Source organism: Papaver somniferum, chromosome 3, assembly GCF_003573695.1.
Source record: "Papaver somniferum cultivar HN1 chromosome 3, ASM357369v1, whole genome shotgun sequence".
In the NCBI taxonomy this organism is placed as follows: domain Eukaryota; kingdom Viridiplantae; phylum Streptophyta; class Magnoliopsida; order Ranunculales; family Papaveraceae; genus Papaver; species Papaver somniferum.
Genome location: NC_039360.1, coordinates 47304142 through 47322267, shown reverse-complemented (window position 1 = coordinate 47322267; position 18126 = coordinate 47304142). Strand labels below are relative to the sequence as shown.

At 39.6% G+C, this 18126-nt stretch overlaps 1 long non-coding RNA gene across 1 annotated transcript; it reads left to right on the top strand.

The window, feature by feature from the left end:
* Positions 1-4242: 4242 nt before the first annotated feature.
* On the top strand, positions 4243-8907 carry LOC113361226. Its single transcript, XR_003365016.1, has 2 exons — positions 4243-4452; positions 8475-8907. It is a non-coding gene; the product is annotated as an uncharacterized LOC113361226 (long non-coding RNA).
* Positions 8908-18126: the final 9219 nt, after the last annotated feature.

Here is an 18126-nt window from a genome sequence, read left to right as displayed (position 1 = left end):
GCCAACCACCACAACTGTCCACCACCGCAACCACCACCAACCACTGCCGCCGCTAACCAACACCACCAATGTCCACCACCACCGCCACCAATCACACCGTCACCGTAAATAACCGTCACCAACCGCCGCCACTAACCACCACCGCCATCAACCACCACCGCCGCCGCCAACCACCACCACCGCCGACCACCACTACCATGTGGAGTCAACTAGCAGAAGTTGTGTCCATATCGGAGGCAACTAGCTCAAGTTGTCTCCAATAAATAGTGTCCATACCATATGCAACTAGCTTAAGTTGTCTCCAAAAGTGGAGGCAACTAGCTCAAGTTGTTTCCAATAAAATAGTGTACAAGAAGAAGTTGCAAAACAAAATGGAGCCAACTAACTCAAGTTGTCTCCGAATCTGAGGCAACTAGCTCAAGTTGTCTTCAAAAGTGAAGGCAACTAGCACAAAGTTGTCTTCAAAAGTGAAAGCAACTAGCGCAAGTTGTCTTCATATATGGAGGCAACTATCACAAGTTGTCTCCAAAAAATAAAAATTGTACACAAAAAAGTGAACCTAGTGTGAATCGAACACACATCTTCTGACATATAGTCAGTTGTGCTACCATTGCACCACAGATTCATGCATAAACACAAGGTAACATGCATATAAAAAGCAACCTAGTTTGGCAAAAAAAACTCACATATACCAGCTGAGCATCTATCAGTAAGCTCAACTTAACAAACCGTATGCAAACCCAGCTATATTGGTCAAGCTTCAGCTGCAGCACCAAACTGTTCTGAACTTCACTTCAACTCCCATTTGTTCACTGCTTCACCAACTGCAACCTTGTTCCACAAACTTATAGATCAACTCCAACAACAGCTGCAATTTTGCGCTTGCAGCATCATTAAAAATGCAATTCCTGCATTTGCATCTTTACCAGTACCAGTCACTGCAATTCCAGCTTATTCACTCATTCCCTGCTTCAAAAACCATCTGCATCTTACCAACCACTTCTTGACCTGGCCATTGCATCACCAATTTCAGTTCAAGTTTGGTTTCAGTCTCAGCAGCTCTTGTAAAGCAACACCACCTCCTACTACAACAACATCAACCACCATCTCATACAGCACCACATGACACAACATAGCTCGGCTTCTTCCATGTAAAAAATCATATCAAAATCACATTCAATAGACAGATAAATCGTAATACTGACCAAACACGTCGATAAATTGCTAACTATTTTCTTACAAAAATGAAGGCAACTAGATCAAGTTGCGTTCGAATCTGGAATCAACTAAATCAAGTTGCTTCCAAATCCGGAAGCAACTAGCTCAAGTTGCTTCCAAATCCGGAACCAACTAGCTAAAGTTGCCTCGATTTACACGACCTATCATAGAGAACGCCACATACAAAAGATGAGCAAAGCCAATACAACCTTGGAATAGAGAACATAACAGTTGTATGCTCCATCCATCTAATACACACACCACTCGAACGCATATATATATCAATTGCTTTAATTTTCTATTTCACTGTTCAATTCATTATTTTACTAACCAATCCAACATTATTATTTGACTGTTCTTTTGTACCATGTGACATCAATTGTGAGTTGAGAGCAAAGGTGCAAGTAAAAGTAAAAAATAACAAATACATGTACACCATGTACGCATGATATATTGTTAGAGGACTCCAGAAGCATCTCTCATGCTTATATTCACACTGTTCCGCATGGTTCTTCGTCCAATTCCAGCAGATCCCTTTGTCATCGTAGCTACAAACTCACCATAATCGATCCTACTATCTTGATACATAAACAACATTTAACGAAAATGAAGGTTCTCCTAAAATGATATATTAACAATTAAAAATTTCAATGATTTTCAATACATACATTATCCTGATCAACTTCTTTAATGATAGAAGAACGTCAGTCATGTTATGCTCCACACAAGCTTGCTGGAGTTCGTCAACTGTAATATAACCACCACCGTCTTTGTCAAAGTACGCAAATACTGCAAACCCATCTCAACAACTACAGCTATATCCAAATCATCAAAAACATCTCCATCATAAGCCATCTCCTAAGTTTCCAAAAGAAAATCACCAAGTTCTACACCAATACTGTAAATACCGCCCTGCATCCTCAAACACAACTCATCTCTTAGCTCTAATTGTTGTTGTCTGCAATATCAACTCTAATTCTTGTTGTTTGCAATAGAAACTCCCAGCCCTGCAGTTCCATCCTTAGCAACTTCTGCTTCCATTTTCATGTTGCACAACAACAATCAATTAGGTCAACTCCATCTCAGATACCACCAACATCTTCAATTTTCTTCTTGAATTAATCACAAATAAACACCAAGCCAACTCAAAGTTGGTCAGTAACTTTCAATTGCTTCATTAGAGAGATTCAATTTCTTCATTTTATGTAAATGAAATCCCTAATTCCTGATTCTTCTCAACAGACTCCTGATTCTTCTTTGGTTTCTCTAATTATAGTATCTATAATCGAAATCAACAAGTACCCATGACTGATGTATCTTTTTCGACACTGAATTCTTCATTCAAACTCCAAATTCAAACTTCCAATTATTCATTTAAAATCGAATCTCGGTCTTAAAAGTTAAACGAAACCAAAAATCAATCTCGATCACTCTGAATATGATATTGAAATCGTTTATTATCGGAAATTTAGTTTAAAATGATATCCATACCAGAAATCAAAACCTAAAATTGGGATCTCACCCGAATCTTCAACGAAGAAGAAGAAAATGGACCGCTGCTCCTGATGATTTTTATATTCGAATTTCGGGATTTGATTCACATAAAGAGAGAATTGTTGATGGATCTGGTGATAGACTTGGTGGATTTTGAGGTGGTGGTGGAATTGGAGGTGGATCGATGGGTTTTTTGTTGTTGGTGGTGGTGATTGCCGGAGAGAAGGAGAAGAGAGATAGTTATAACTCTCTGAGATGATGTCGATGGCGATGGTGTTGGTGGCGTTAGTTGTGGTGGCGACAGAGATGGAGATGGTGAGGGAGATGCAGATGAGTGAAAGAGTTCCACTGGTTTTTCTCGAGTGAGAAATGAAGAAGAGGCCAAAGTGTAAGAGGTAAAGGTTAAAGTTGGGATTATGCAAATCATTTTTCTGTTCATAATTTCAATTATGCCACTAGGGGTATATGTAAAGACTCATAAGGGTACTTGTGTAGGATCCATGGATAGTAGGGGCATATATAACATTCCCACAAAAGATATCCACATCTTATATTTGCTCAACCTCAATTAGAAATATCAATATCCTTTTCGATCTTAATATGTCTCAAAGCTCCAGCCTTCAAGTTGCTGCCCTCACAAGACGATTTCAAAACTCAAACCTGGGTAGTGCTCATCTCATTCGCAATAGAGGAAGTTTGATATCCGAAGAAGAAATTGCTGCAGCCTCTAACAACTGGTCCAACAGCCTCATTGGGAAAGTAATCTCAGAAGATGATATCGAATATTATAAGATTCAGAGGGATGTTAATATTATTTGGAGGCGACTAAGAAAAGTAGAAATTCACACTATTTGAAGGAACCTCTTTGTGTTTAAGTTCAAAAATGTGGATGTTGTTCAGGATGATCTGTTAAAGGTGCCCTGGATTTTACATGAACATCTTGTTGTTCTGAGGGTTTATGACAACTCGATTCCAATCGAACAATATGATTTCAGCAAACAAATTTTCTCGGTTATGTTCAAAGGACTATATCTTGAACACTTGGTTGATGGCATCATTAACAAGTTATGCCAGGATATTGGTAGGAAGATTCAAGAAGATATCCAAAGGGGTTATACAATTAGAGGAAGAGTAGTTACTGCAAAGATAGAGGTCGATCTCAGTATGCCTCTTAAAAGAGGAAACTGGCTCTTTAATTCTGCAAAAGAAAAGGTCTGGTGCAGATATCATTTTGAAAAACAACCCAGGAAAATATGCCCTGAATGTTTTACGGTCGATCATAATGCTGAGTTGTGTGATGAGCGTGCATGGAACATCTTCATTTTTGGGATTACAGAGTCCGCTTTTGAAGAATATTATGCCAAGCATGCACATATGGTTGAAGCAATGCATAACAGTGCGTCTAGCAATGTTGGAGGTGACGGTTATGATAATATGGTTAACGGGTCGGACGGGTCGGGCGAGGAGGATCTAGATTCCAAGAAGAATAAAAGCAGCAGGGACTCGGGTTTAGAGGATAATTATGTTATGCTCGAGATGAACTCCCAAATCCCTAACCCTAACTTTGAAGATTCTTCAACTGTGATGATTAATGGCAAAGGAGATCAATCAGAGCTCGAGATTACTGGTCATGGAGGTTCCGATTTGGACATGGTAGATGTAGCGAATGGAGATAGAGAATCAAATCCCCTGATGCATCAAATCCCTGCTATTGGAATGAATGAAAGTGCAACAAATCAGGTTTTTCGATTATCTTTTCTCCTTTACAAAACAAATTTCAATCTAGCTTGCTTTTGTTCTATCGTTTATTATCCCATCGTGTCCTGCTTTTTTATCTTGAATCGATTATCTGGGTGTGTTTTAATTTCTGGGGAAAATAATCATTGTTCTGATAACTACATCATCCATACCACTTGTGATTTCCTTTTCACTAAATTTAATAATTTGGCTGCTATTGCTCACCATACTCTGCCTCAGACCCATATTAGGAAAACTAATCTTCTCACCAGTACTGGTAATTCCAATTACTGTATTCCTGTTTTTTTTAGGGGTTTTAATACAATTTTGTTGCCTGGTATTCATATTGTTTGTATTAATTATAAGCTTAAGCCTTTTCTACCTGGTTCTAAGACTTTAAAAATGAGAATTTTATCTTGGAATGTACAGGGATTTGGAAACCCTACAACCAGAAATTCACTATGGAATTTGATCAGGAGTCAAAACCCTGACATGGTTTTTCTATGTGAAACTAAAAATGATTCTTCTAAGATGAATCAATATCTTAGGAGATTCAATTTTCCAAATACTTGGGTCTTCCCATCTATTGGGTTGTCTGGTGGCATTTCTTTACTGTGGAAAACTAGTTTTCAATGTCAAATTGTTCAAACACTGATAAAATGATTAATGTTTTAATTTCTGATGATCCAAGTAAACCTGAGTTTCTAGTTACTTTTCTCTATGGTTCTGTATACCATGATGAGAAAATGGAACAATGCAAATAAATTGAATAAATTGGCTCTAGAGCCAATCTTCCATGGGTAATCATTGGTGACCTCAATATCACTATGCATTCCCATGAAAGATCTACTTTTTCTTCCCCTACTACTACTGAGTATCATGAAATTCAGACCATCATAAATAGGGTTGATCTTTATGACTTAGGATTCTCTGGTAATAAGTTTACTTGGAGTAATAGGAAGTCTGGAGATGATTGTATCTATGCTAGGTTAGACAGGGATCTTGGTAATGGTTACTGGCTCAATCAATATGGTTCTTCAAGAGTTCACCATATTGATACTATAGGCAGTGACCATATACCCATTATCTTGGAGACTAATCATTTGTCTTATCAAGGTAGTAAGCCTTATAGATATTTCAAATGTTGGAGTAGTGATCCTTCTGTTAGAGAGGTTATTGTTAATGCCTGCTCTAAGGAAGTCAAGGGATCTTCCCCATTTCAACCACCAACAAACTAAGGTTCATTAAACATGACCTTAAACTTTGGAATAATCAACATTTTGGTAATATAGAAAATAAAGTGAGATCTCTTAATAGTCACCTCAATGATCTTACTAATCTTCCTCATTCTCCTGAGAATGTGGAATTGATTAAACAAGTAGAGTTTGGCTTGGATCATTGGAAAAAAGTTCAAGAATACTTTTATGCTCAAAAATCTAGACAAGAGTACTTCAGATCTTTTGATAGAAATACTGGTTCTTATCATAATTATGCCAACAGAAGGAAACACTTTAATCATATAAGTGCTCTTAAGTTGGATAATGGGCAGTGGGTTAATGAGAGAGTTGATCTTGAAACCCTTTTGATAAACCGTTTCAGTTCAATAGAAACTACTTCTAATCCTTATATAAATGTTGAATTACTTAATTGCATTGACCCATGAATTTATGATATTGACAATCTTAACTTGCTTAGACCTGTTACTAAGCAGGAAATTGTTGATATTATAAACCAAATGACACCCTGGACTGCCCCAGGGCCGGATGGTTTTCCACCTGGGTTCTTTAAGGAAAATATTGATCTTTTAATCAATGATTTATGGAAGACTATCAATAGTTTCTTTGAATCTAAACATTTGTTAAAAGAGATGAATCACACTTTTCTATCTTTAATTCCAAAAACAGATAACCCATCTAGTCCCTCTGAATTCAGACCTATTTCTTTATGTAATTCTAGCTACAAAATCATTTCTAAGATTATTGTAAATAGAATGAAACCATTATTAAGAAAAATGATAAGCCCTTATCAGGCTGCATATGTCCCTAACAGGAACATACATGATAATGTCATAATTGCTCATGAATTGGTTCATACCATGAAAATAAAAAGGAAAAGGGACAAATGCGGTGTCTAATACACCAATGCATTAGTACCACAAGTATATCTATTATGTTAAATGCTTATCCATACAAATCTTACAGACCAACAAGGGGTCTGAGACAGGGAGATCCCCTGTCTCCATACACGTTTATCATTTGCATGGAAACTTTCTCTAGGTATCTCCTCCATGCTGAAAGTAACAACCTTATTCATGGCCTCAAGGTTTGCAAAGATGCTCCAAGTATCAGTCATCTGCTTTTTGCGGATGACTGCCTCATCTTTGCAAAAGCTTCTCATTCTAAAGCTGCTAATCTTTTGAGTTTAATAAAAGATTTCAGTTTGGCCTCTGGGCAAGTCATAAACCTTCAAAAATCTGGTTGCTTTTTTAGTAGTAATGTTCATTCTGCTCAAGCTGTGTCTCTTATCAATGATCTTAAAGTTAAAAAAATTGTTTTAAATGAGAAGTATCTAGGCATTCCCCTCTTTATTACTAGGTCTAGAACAGATTCTTTTAATTATCTTAACGATCACTTTGATAAAAGAGTTGCTAAATGGAAAGGAAATCACTTTAATCAGGATGGTAGATCTGTCATGGTCCAAAATGTTCTAAAGTCTTCCCCTATCTATCACATGAACACTTTTACTATTCCAGATAATATTATAAACAGCATGGAATCCTCCCAAAGATATTTCTGGTGGGGTAAGTCCAGACAAGGAGGTATCTACTTTAGAGCCTGGCCAAGGATATGTAGTCATAAATATCAGGGAGGTCTAGGTTTTAGAAACCTAAAACACATGAATCTGTCACTTTTATCTAAAACTGCTTGGAAATTGATTCATAATCCTGATGCTTTGTGGGTAATTATTTTAAGATATAAATACTTTAGAAATTGTCATCCCTTTCATCATCCTAAAAAACTGATTGTTCTTGGTCTTGGAGAAGTATAAGTAGAGGTCTTGATATTATTGCTCAAAATGCAGTTTGGGAAGTTAAAAATGGTAAGAATATTTGTGTATTTGAAGATAAGTGGTTGCCTAATCCTGTTGATCCTATCTTAAACTCTAGGTCTAACCCTAATCTCATTGTTTCTGCTCTAATTGATGAAGATACTAAAAGTTGGAGACATGAGCTTGTTAATGCTTTCTTCACTCCTCAAAATGCAAAAAATATTCTTGATTCTAGGATTCCCTTTACAGGGGAGGACAAACTCATCTGCCCATATTCAAAAAATGGCCAATTTTCTGTCAAGACTGCTTATAAAGTTATTTCTGGTGAGATTAATCACATGAACACCAATCAAGGTAGTAATCCTGTTTATAAGGCTATTTGGAATCTTTCTATTCTTCCTAAAGTTCAATTATTTATATGGAAGTGCTATGAAAAGATCTTACCTGCTAAATCTGTTCTTGCTAGGTACAACAATGCTCATGACTCTTACTGTACTATGTGTAATGTGGAGCAGATAGAAACTCTTGAACATATTATCCTTCAATGTTTATTTGCCAAGTATGTTTGGAGTCTAACACCTTATGCAGATTTAATTGAACATGATAGAAACTCTTCTATAAGTATTCACGATTGGGTATCTAAGTGGTTGACTGATAATTCTTTGAACGATAGGGCAGGTGCTGTTTTTACAATTGTCTGGAGTATTTGGAAGGACAGATGCTTCCATATTTTCAGTGGAAAACTCTGAATCATCATTCCACTGCTAGGATAGCTCTTAAACTGGTCCTAGACACAGAAACATATTTAAGACATGATATCACTTACCATGCCTCTTCCAATGTACCTGTAGAAGATACAAATTTATCTGTTGTTACTGCTTCTCTACCACAAGATTGTGTTATTGTATTTAGTGATGTTGCTTTTGATAAGGACACTAAAATCTCAGGTATTGGACTGATCTTGACTAATATTTCAGGTGACTTCATTGGATGCAAGCTTAAGGAAGGGACCGTAAGGAATGCTGAATAAGGAGAAAGCCTGGCTTTATTGGAGGCAGTTCAATGGGCACAGGAAAAAGAATTGGTGAAAGTTTGCTTTATTAGTGATGTTAAATTAGTGATTGAGTCCCTGAACTCAAATTCCAACCAGTTATTCTGGTATAATAAAACAGTCATGGATGACTGTAAAACTTTTCTTTCTAGTTTTCAATTTTCTCAATTTAATTTCTTAAAACGACATCACATTATTCTAGCTGATCAAGCATCCAAGTTTTGTAAGAGGTCTAGAACCTCAGGGGAATGGTGGGGAAATGTCTCAGCTTTCCTTAATCCTCCAATGTAATAGTACCTCTTTTTAATGAAAATTTTCTTAGAAAAAATAAAAAAAAATTATGTCGTCTTTTGTATGAATTATATATTATAGCCTTTACCCTTAAACAGAAACATATGAGTTGAGACCATTACCCACGGACTGTGAAATCAATCCTAACTTGTAGGTTAATATTTTGTTTCAATATCTAGCATAGCCCCTTGACTTTGAAACTTCTTATGTTCCATATCTTAATATCTTTCCTTGATACTTGCTGAATGATTAAATATCTATCTAAATATTTTCTCATACACTTTGTCACAATCGCTTGGACGGACTATGTGCAAAATTTTATAAAGTATTTGTATGATAGTTGAAGTCTCTAAGTACCATTTTGAGTATCCATCTTATTCGTTTGGCATATTTGGATTTGAGCATGATCTATAGGAAGAGAATGTGCCTGAATAAACTATTATTGCGCGCTATTATATAATTTAGTTTTCTATGTTTACCTCATGTCGGTTTCTCGTAAAAGCATAACTCCCTTGTGATAATTCGCTATTTTAGTGTTGATCACTGTCGTATGCGTCAAAAATAATTACACTTTCTTACTACTCAAAATATATAATGAAGCAAGGGCAAGAAAGGATCGTTCCCACAGAGAGGTCTTGGGTTGTCAAAATGTTATGGTTTCCTATAGGTAACAAGGGAGGATTTTCTGATTTTTATAAAAGTATACTAAAATAAAAGCAAAACAAAGCAATAAATCACGCAAATCAAGGATGTGAAATATTGGGTAAAGGTTTCATATTTAATTGTAAACAAGTTTTTGAATGTATGAATAGAATTGGTATTTAATCTCTCTATCATCAAAATCCCTAGAATACCTTATTCCAAGAATACTCCGTCAATTTCCTAAGTTCATCAACAAACACATTAGAGCTGCGAGTGTGGATTCTACCTAAAGAATAACCTAACGCCTTGTGTTAATTAAGTTCAATTCCTAGGAGCATTAAGTTTAAGAAATAGGCTAATCAAAGCAATTGTCATACATTGCGCATGACAATTCGGACAAAGGTCAATTTCTACATATGATTACGAGAGTGTATCACTACAAACCGTAATCATATCATGCTACTCATATTCAAGGTTATCGCTCGATGATGAACCCTAAATTAGCTATAGATATGAATGTGAGTTCAATCAATTCTAGACTTAACTAAACAAACATTCAATCATATTGCAATACATCAATCATGCAATTATTATACGTAGTAGAAATCAAACGATAATATTGAGAGAAAACTAATTCATAAAATCAATAACTTGGTTGCAAAATCCAACTACATCTTTAGCCAATAATAAAACTTATTTACTTGTGTTTTTGGAAATCATCATAGAAAGCAAAGAAGAACTATCATGTGAAACCCTAGAAAACAACTAGGAGTCTCCCTAATGGACATATCTAGATTTAGAGAAAGACTTTTCTATTTATATGCTTCTCCCATTCCAAAAGGATACTTTTCAAAAATAGGTCAAGTCTTCTCAAAACCCGTCTCCAATTGGTCCACCAAGCCCATGTATTAGAACATCTCTTCTGGAAATTCTAGGTCCAAAACGGGGTCGCCTGATTGCTGACGTCATCACCGGAATACGGTCCTCGACGCCGGAATCCGGCTACCGGGAAACTATCTCGGACCACCTGAGCATGTATCCGACTATCGTAACTCCCAGCAACTCACTATCCTTCTCTGCAGTTCATACACTCACAATTCAGAGCCATATGTCACAAATGAACCATCTAAACCAACTCTTGGATTCTTGCGGAAACGTGCCCAAAAGCGTAACTCCAAACTCATATACCCAACCGCAAAATCTTACATCCGAGTCGTACCCCCTTCATGATTCAGTGAAACTTTATGATCCATGCTTCAAACTCCAAAATCCGGCAACCGGATCTAGTACCACCAGCTCGCCATTTTCGCTCACTTTTCACACTGTTGCTGCAGTCTTGTTCAGGCACTGTCACTACCAATACCCACATCCATCTCTGGCACTTCCTCAACACATTTCCACAATCAAACCCCTTAACACAGCACCACTAGCCATTCTCCACCACCATTACTCATTCAAATTGCATCATTTCCTTGCCTTCAACAGCTCCAGATTCCTGCCAGTCACAACTCATTCAGCTTACAGCTTCTTATATACTTTCCTACATTAGCATTCTTACAACTCAAACCCTCAATCCATTGCCTGGAGCTTCCAATTGCATCTTCTCTGCAAAATCATCCACATACTGCAAATTATAACTCATAAATTCAGCCATACCCAGTAGAAGCAACATAAACAAAGCCTCCTTGCTTGCAGTCAACAACACTTTCTCTTCCTGCAACTTCTCATGTTCACTTGCAACAACATTTGGACCACCAGTTCCTAATCAAAGCCAACAGCATATTCTTCTCTTGTTCATCAGCACAACCTCCTGCAAGTTACAAGCCTAGCCAGCTCACTGTTGAGACCGCACCGCCAACACCATTCTACTTCCCCAGCAACAAACAACCCCTTCACCTGCGATAGTAACTTGTTCTTCTATCAGTTCGATCACCATGTCTTGTATCTCTGCGTCATACCCTTGACTTCATTGCAGCATTTCAATGCCACCAACAGTTTTTACATCAAGAGAATGTTTGGATATTGACTTAGATGTGACAGTTCTCTCAGGTGAATCCAAGCTTTTAGAAACATCTGGTAATTTCTGAACTGGTACATTATTAGAGATAGACTCGTCCATAATCAGATCGCTGCAAACACAGACTTATAAGGTCTTTAACGTGTTTTCGTGCTCTGATACCAATTGAAAAAGTAGGGGTCTAACAACACCACCCAATAATTCGATTAGCAATCTGTATGGACTAACTCCGAAATACTTTGCTAGAGAATCAACTAGACAGTCAGACTCAATCTAGATAAAAAGTATCTCAAGGAGTTAATATCTCAATCTCTCGATTTAATCTTACTCAAGCAAACTGCGAGTCTCGATTAAAGAGAGATAACTTGGACGGTACCAAAAACCAATGTCCAAGGATCAATCAATATCAATCAACAACCAAAGGTTGGATTTCCAATTGATGATCTTTAACGCACAACCTGTATTATTTCAATTATATAAAGAATATAATGTGGAAAAGAAATAACACAGACACCAGAGATTTTGTTAACGAGGAAACCGCAAATGCAGAAAAACCCCGGGACCTAGTCCAGATTGAATACATACTGTATCAAGCCGCTACAGACACTAGCCTACTCCAAGCTAACTTCGGACTGGACTATAGTTGAACCCCAATCAGTCTCCCACCGATCCAAGATACAGTTGTACTCCTACGCCTCTGATCCCAGTAGGATACTGCACACTTGATTCCCTTAGCTGATCTCACCCACAACCAAGAGTTGTTGCAACCCAAAATCACAGACTTGATAATAAACAGATCTGTCTCACACAGAAAAGTCTATCAAAGGATAAATCTGTCTCCGACAGATAAACCCTAGGTTTTGTTCCGTCTTAATATATAAAATCAAGGTGAACAGGAACCAATTGATAATCCGATCTTATATTCCCGAAGAACAGCCTAGATTAATCAATCACCTCTCTACAATCCTTCCTGACTACACAGGCGGTTTGTCGAGGAATCACAAACAGTGAGACAAAGATGTTTGTGACTTCTTTATCTTGCTTATCGGAGAACTCTCACGATCTCAATCCAATCAATCGATTGTACTGGTACGATAGAAGATGCAAGATCAGATCACAAAACTACGATGAAAGTAGTATCGGTCTGGCTTCACAATCCCAATGAAGTCTTTAAGTCATTAACCTGGTTTTAGATAAGAAAACCAAAGATTAAAGGAGAATCAACTCTAGCGAGCGCACTAGTATCACACATACGTGTGGGGATTAGTTTTGCTCAAATCTAGATGTCTCCTTTATATAGCCTTCAAATCAGGGTTTTGCCTTAGTTACAAAGCAATCCTTATTCACCGTTAGATGAAAACCTGATTTAGATTCAAGCTAATATTTCTCAACCGTTATATCGAAAACTTAGCTTGTCACACACACTTGGGTAAACGTTTACTGGGTTTGCGAAAACCATGCCCAAACGTGTACGTGTATGTTGGTTCAACATAGTAACCCAAAAGGTTAACCATTTGAGCATTTCATATTAACCTTGTTCTTCTTTACCATAACTAGTTCAATTGACTCAAATGAACTAGTTAAAGAGTTGTTCAATTGCTATGAGATCTTATGTAACTACACAAGACACAATTGAAACAAAGACGATTCGATTTGATTGAATCGGCTCATGAACATTATAGCCACGGTTTGCATAAATCATTCCTTAGTAATTTAATATTTCATGTTCAGAGCACATCTTTAGACCATAACCTCTTAAGTTCACAAACAAGTTCGCGGACTTAAGTTAATCGGTTGAGTTTTCCAAACTCAACAAAAATTCTCGGAAAGAGAACTTCCGCCAGTTCGCAGACTGGGTTCGCGGACTGAGTTCGCGGACTTAGCACACAAACGAGTTTTGGAAAATCCAGCAGAAATTGTCGGTCGAGAACTTCCGACAGTTCGCGAACTGAGTCTGCGGACTGGGTTCGCGGATTTGGCAAGCCAATTCCACAATACTTCTGATTTCTCTTGATCAAAAAATTTCGAAAACTTCGGTTCAAGGAATACATGGTTATGTAATCTAAACTCTCATTTCAATCATTGAGACATTCTCATAGGACGCTATGTAGCCGTTATTCACAGACCGATTCACGTCAGAGCAATTCTCAAAGTGATTGAAACTTTGCATGACTTTCGTCACTAGGTGAAGGTAAACTTGATCAAAGAGAAACGCTTTACCAACACATGATTTCGAGAAAAAGATAAGCAATGAATGCTCAGCTCGAAATGTCAAATGTGTATGATCTAGTTTATATAGCATATTGTTTATGGGTTAAAACTATTACTGCCGAATTTGGTAATTTGGGGTGTGGATGAGGAATGAATCTAAAACCTAAACAAATGTACTGCACGGGAGTGCTTTGTGATTCGAGAAATCAATCTGTACAATTCTGGCCTAAACCAAGAAATGGTCGTTCCAGACTTTCTTCAGTCACAAAGTGAAGGAGATGGGGTTGATCTTAGGGAGGGAAGCGAAGAAGGTGTTGAGATTGTGAAGGTGTTGGCTATGTATGACTTGTATCAGAAAGCTGAACTGGCTTGCAGAATGTAAGCTATCAGTTCTGGTGTTTGAATACGGTTGTATCAACACTTGCTTCTGTTATCTTGTCTTGTCGAAATAGGGAGGAGAACCTATTTATACAAGTCATTGAGCCTTACTCATGTATCTCGTGGGAAGTGGAGAAAGTGGAGTGATGGAGTAGTGGAGTTGCGGGTGTTAGTGTTACACGATCAGTCTTGCCCACTTCTTCCATCATCAGTAACCCTCCATGACTTCCTGACACGTTATTGTGATGGCGCGTTGTGCGCTGCACGCTGTAAACCGCCAGACCAATACCCCAGTATGTATCCCCCAGTTTGTGACATGATTGATGTCTCGAGGGTGTGAATCGTGGGACCCACATAAGGTAGCATGTAATGCTAGTTTAAATAACTAAGTTATTTGGAATTTGATACTTGTAAAATATCACGTGAATTCTATGCATGTAATGCATCGAATATATTCAGCATGTATGAAGCATCGTTGTTTAAGGCTTAATGGAGTAAGTCACGATTAAGAAACTTAAAATAGATGTGTGTCTAGCCATCTTCAAGTGATCGTTTGGGGATGTACTGGTAAGTCCTGACTTGACCGATCACTTGGTGTGGTAGAGTGGCGGATGGTAATCACCACAACACCTCATTGACCAGTTAACTCCTGACCAGGGTTGTATAGCCAAGCAGGTGAAGTTGAACGGACGATATGATCTTTGAGACACTCATCTGCGACCGTTAGTGGAATTAGGGTTTATGAAGAGATGCGCAAGCATCACTTTTCAGCTTGGTCGAAACCAAGCTTGGGACGCAATTTTGGCCGGGCCGATCGTGCATGTGTGTAGACGGCATGGTGGTGTAGGCGCACATACCTCATTGTCTCGTGAAAGTGTGATCTAAGCCACTCAATTTTTCCGGAGAAGTTGAGTGGTTGAGATAAATTTGCGACAGAAATCCGGTGCCGCAAAAGCCGCGCGTCATGCCAATTTCGGACGCGCGTTTCGAGACGACCAAGCTTGGTCGGTCTTGGATGATTAGTCTAGTATACATACGGCGGGCTGATGTACACCATACCTTAATACCCTATAGAAACGTGATCTGAGCCACTCAATTTGTCCGGCAAAGTTGAGTGGTCGAGATTAGTTTGCAATTGGGAGGTGTGACCACGCCTAGTTTGGGCGTGCGAATCGAGACGACCAGGCATGATATGCCTTGGCCGATCGGGTGTGGAGATATGTGGTCCCATAATGATTGTGTTGATACTCAGTGGACCTGCTTAATCGACTCCTAGACCCTTCGTTCGATCAGGTGAAAATGGACGCTCGTGATCGAAAACCCTAATTAGGGTTTTGCCAGCCGTGCGTCATGCCTTGTTAGGGCGCACGAATTGGGACGACCATCCATGTTTGGTCCTGACCGATCGGTCATGTATGTAGGCGGGCCCACGGTGTTTGTGTTGACATGTTCTGGGCCCTTTGAATCTACATTTACACCCTCCATCTATGCCTGCGAAGATGGATGATTGAGACTGATTTGCGACACATGTAATGTGCTGCAAACCCTGCGATCTGAGCCATCCAATCATGCTGGTGAAGTTGGATGGTCGTGATCGTTTCTGAGACTGATATGGACAGTCCAGATGCTCAATCGGCTAGTATAACACTCCGAGAGTTATAGCCTGTACGGGTATTTCGTACATGCTTCATTATTAATGCTTGGAGATTCGTGTTGCTCTGCTGAGAGAAACACTCAGTCGTCATGCCGCACCAATGATAAGAGTGGAGCAGTACAGGAAATAAAAGGTTGGTCATACATTAATAATGTTATAAATTCACAAGGTATATGGGATTGTTGTTACATGCTCCATTTTAGGTGAATTAGTAAAGTGGAGAAGTATTCATCACTTATCAGTGGCTCTATCCTTTGCAGGATGTCAGCGCATAATTTTGGCTTTTACAATTTTAACCCTAAACTAAAATCTACCATCAACATTAAGTCCTCTGCCTAACGCATAATTGTTGCATTATTGTGGGGTAGGCATGAGATGGTGACAGTTAAAGATAAAACTTATGAGACAAAATTAGATGTTACCAGGAGAGACGGGTCGTCTTATCCTTGGAGCATGTCACGTTCAAGAGGCGTCCAGGAGAGCGTTCCCCTAGCATGATATCGGTCTTGCCTGCTTCGATCGACCTTGCTATGCCTGCTTCAGTCGAGGGGCTATTGCGCCTGCTTGATCGAACATAGGCTTCATGTGCCTAATCGACGGACTGCTGCGCCTGCTTCGTTCGTGGGAGTACGCCAGGTGTGACGACGACCTTGGTGGGACCGGTTTCCTCCTTCAGATATTTGATCCAAGAAGGGAATAAAACTTGTATGCTCCTCTTCCCATAGACAACCGTGCATGTAACCCTGAACGGATGTGGACCCCACCATGTATATGCTTCGACCAAACGTTACCCTGTTGCACCTGTTTGATAGGCATGTGGGCCCGCATACTTCGCTCAACCGTGGGACTCATCATGCATATGCTTGATCGAACGTGAGCTTGTTGTGCCTGCTTCGGTTAAACGTGGTTCCACTGTGTGCCTGCTTTGGTCGAATGTGGGACCCGATGTAAGCATGCTTGCTTCGAACATGGTCAGATGTGCATGCTTTAATTAAACACGGGTCCACCGTGTACATGCTTCAAGCGTCAGCCATGTGCTTCGAGTGAAAACCGGCCCTTCTGTGTGCGCCTATATCATTTGAATACCAGCCTTATGACCTTGATCAACTCCGGCTTCATGGACTCGACCAACACCGGCCTTGTTTGCTGACGTGGCTCGATACCAGTCTTGCTTGCTTTTCCCGAACGTGGGATCCACCGCGTGCCTGCTTTGCTTGGGGCCGGCTGTTGCCTCAGCCGACACCGTACTTGCTCCTTGACCAACACCGGCCTTGACTTTACGAACACCGGCCTTGCTGACGGACATTGCTGCCTCGATCGACACCGGCCTTGCTGTCTTGTTTCGTTCGAACACCGGACTTGTCCCGTATATCAGCTTGTTACTTCTACCAACACCGGCCTTGCTGCTGTGACCAACACCGGTCTTCCTGACTAACACTGGTCTTGCTAACCAACATCGGCATTCCCTTTGCTTGAACGTGGCACCCAGACGTGCTTGTTTTGCCCAAACGTGAACCTTGAATGTTCGAACGTGGTGTGGGTCCCGCTGAGAGCGTTGAAGAAGCTTCTGGAGCGAGCAGGTCCTGGAGAGCGTTGAAGCAGTTTCTGGTGGAGGGAGCGTTGAAGCGACTTCTGCTGGAGAGAGTGTTAAAGCGGCTTCTGCTGGAGAGAGTGTTGAAGCGGCTTCTTCAGGAGAGAGCGTTGAAGCAAGCTTCTTGTGGAACAATGGTGAAGCAGCTTCCTCTTCATTTTTATTTACACTTGCGAATTACATGCTTCTTGATTGACCATGTTGAAGAAGTCCCTGACTGACGGTGAAGGAACTTCATGCTGAGCCTCAGTCCCCAAGCGTGATTTACATGGTTCTATCTTGTATGGTCAGTGGGTTTACCATAATAAAGATATCGCCATTTCTCCTCCATGACTCTACTACTTCTCCGTGGGAAAATAAAATACACAGAAGTTCGGATTACCTCTGTCCGTAACGGTTGTTGCTACGGTGAAGCTTGAACAACAGTTCTCAATGCAGGTGCGATCAGAAGAGACTGGGAGGAAGATGGCGCGAACTTGGCGGTCTTCATATAGTGGTAGAGCTCGTCTCGTTATTAGAGGGATAAGCTAATGATGGAACCGATGGCTTCTTGATGTTGCCTCATGGAATAAAGAATATGGGGACAGTCCCCTGCCCACGAGTATCCATTGAGCCTTCGACTTGATAGATGTTGCAACGCTGGGTTCATGAGACCGTCTTTACGCTTGCGTTGCGCTTCACAGACGTCCAGGAATATCACCGGCCTTTGACAATACTTCTGCACTCTTGAGTATATATTCTTCTTTGGACATCTTGGAAGATAGCGTGCTTGCATCTCTCTAAATTCACCATCT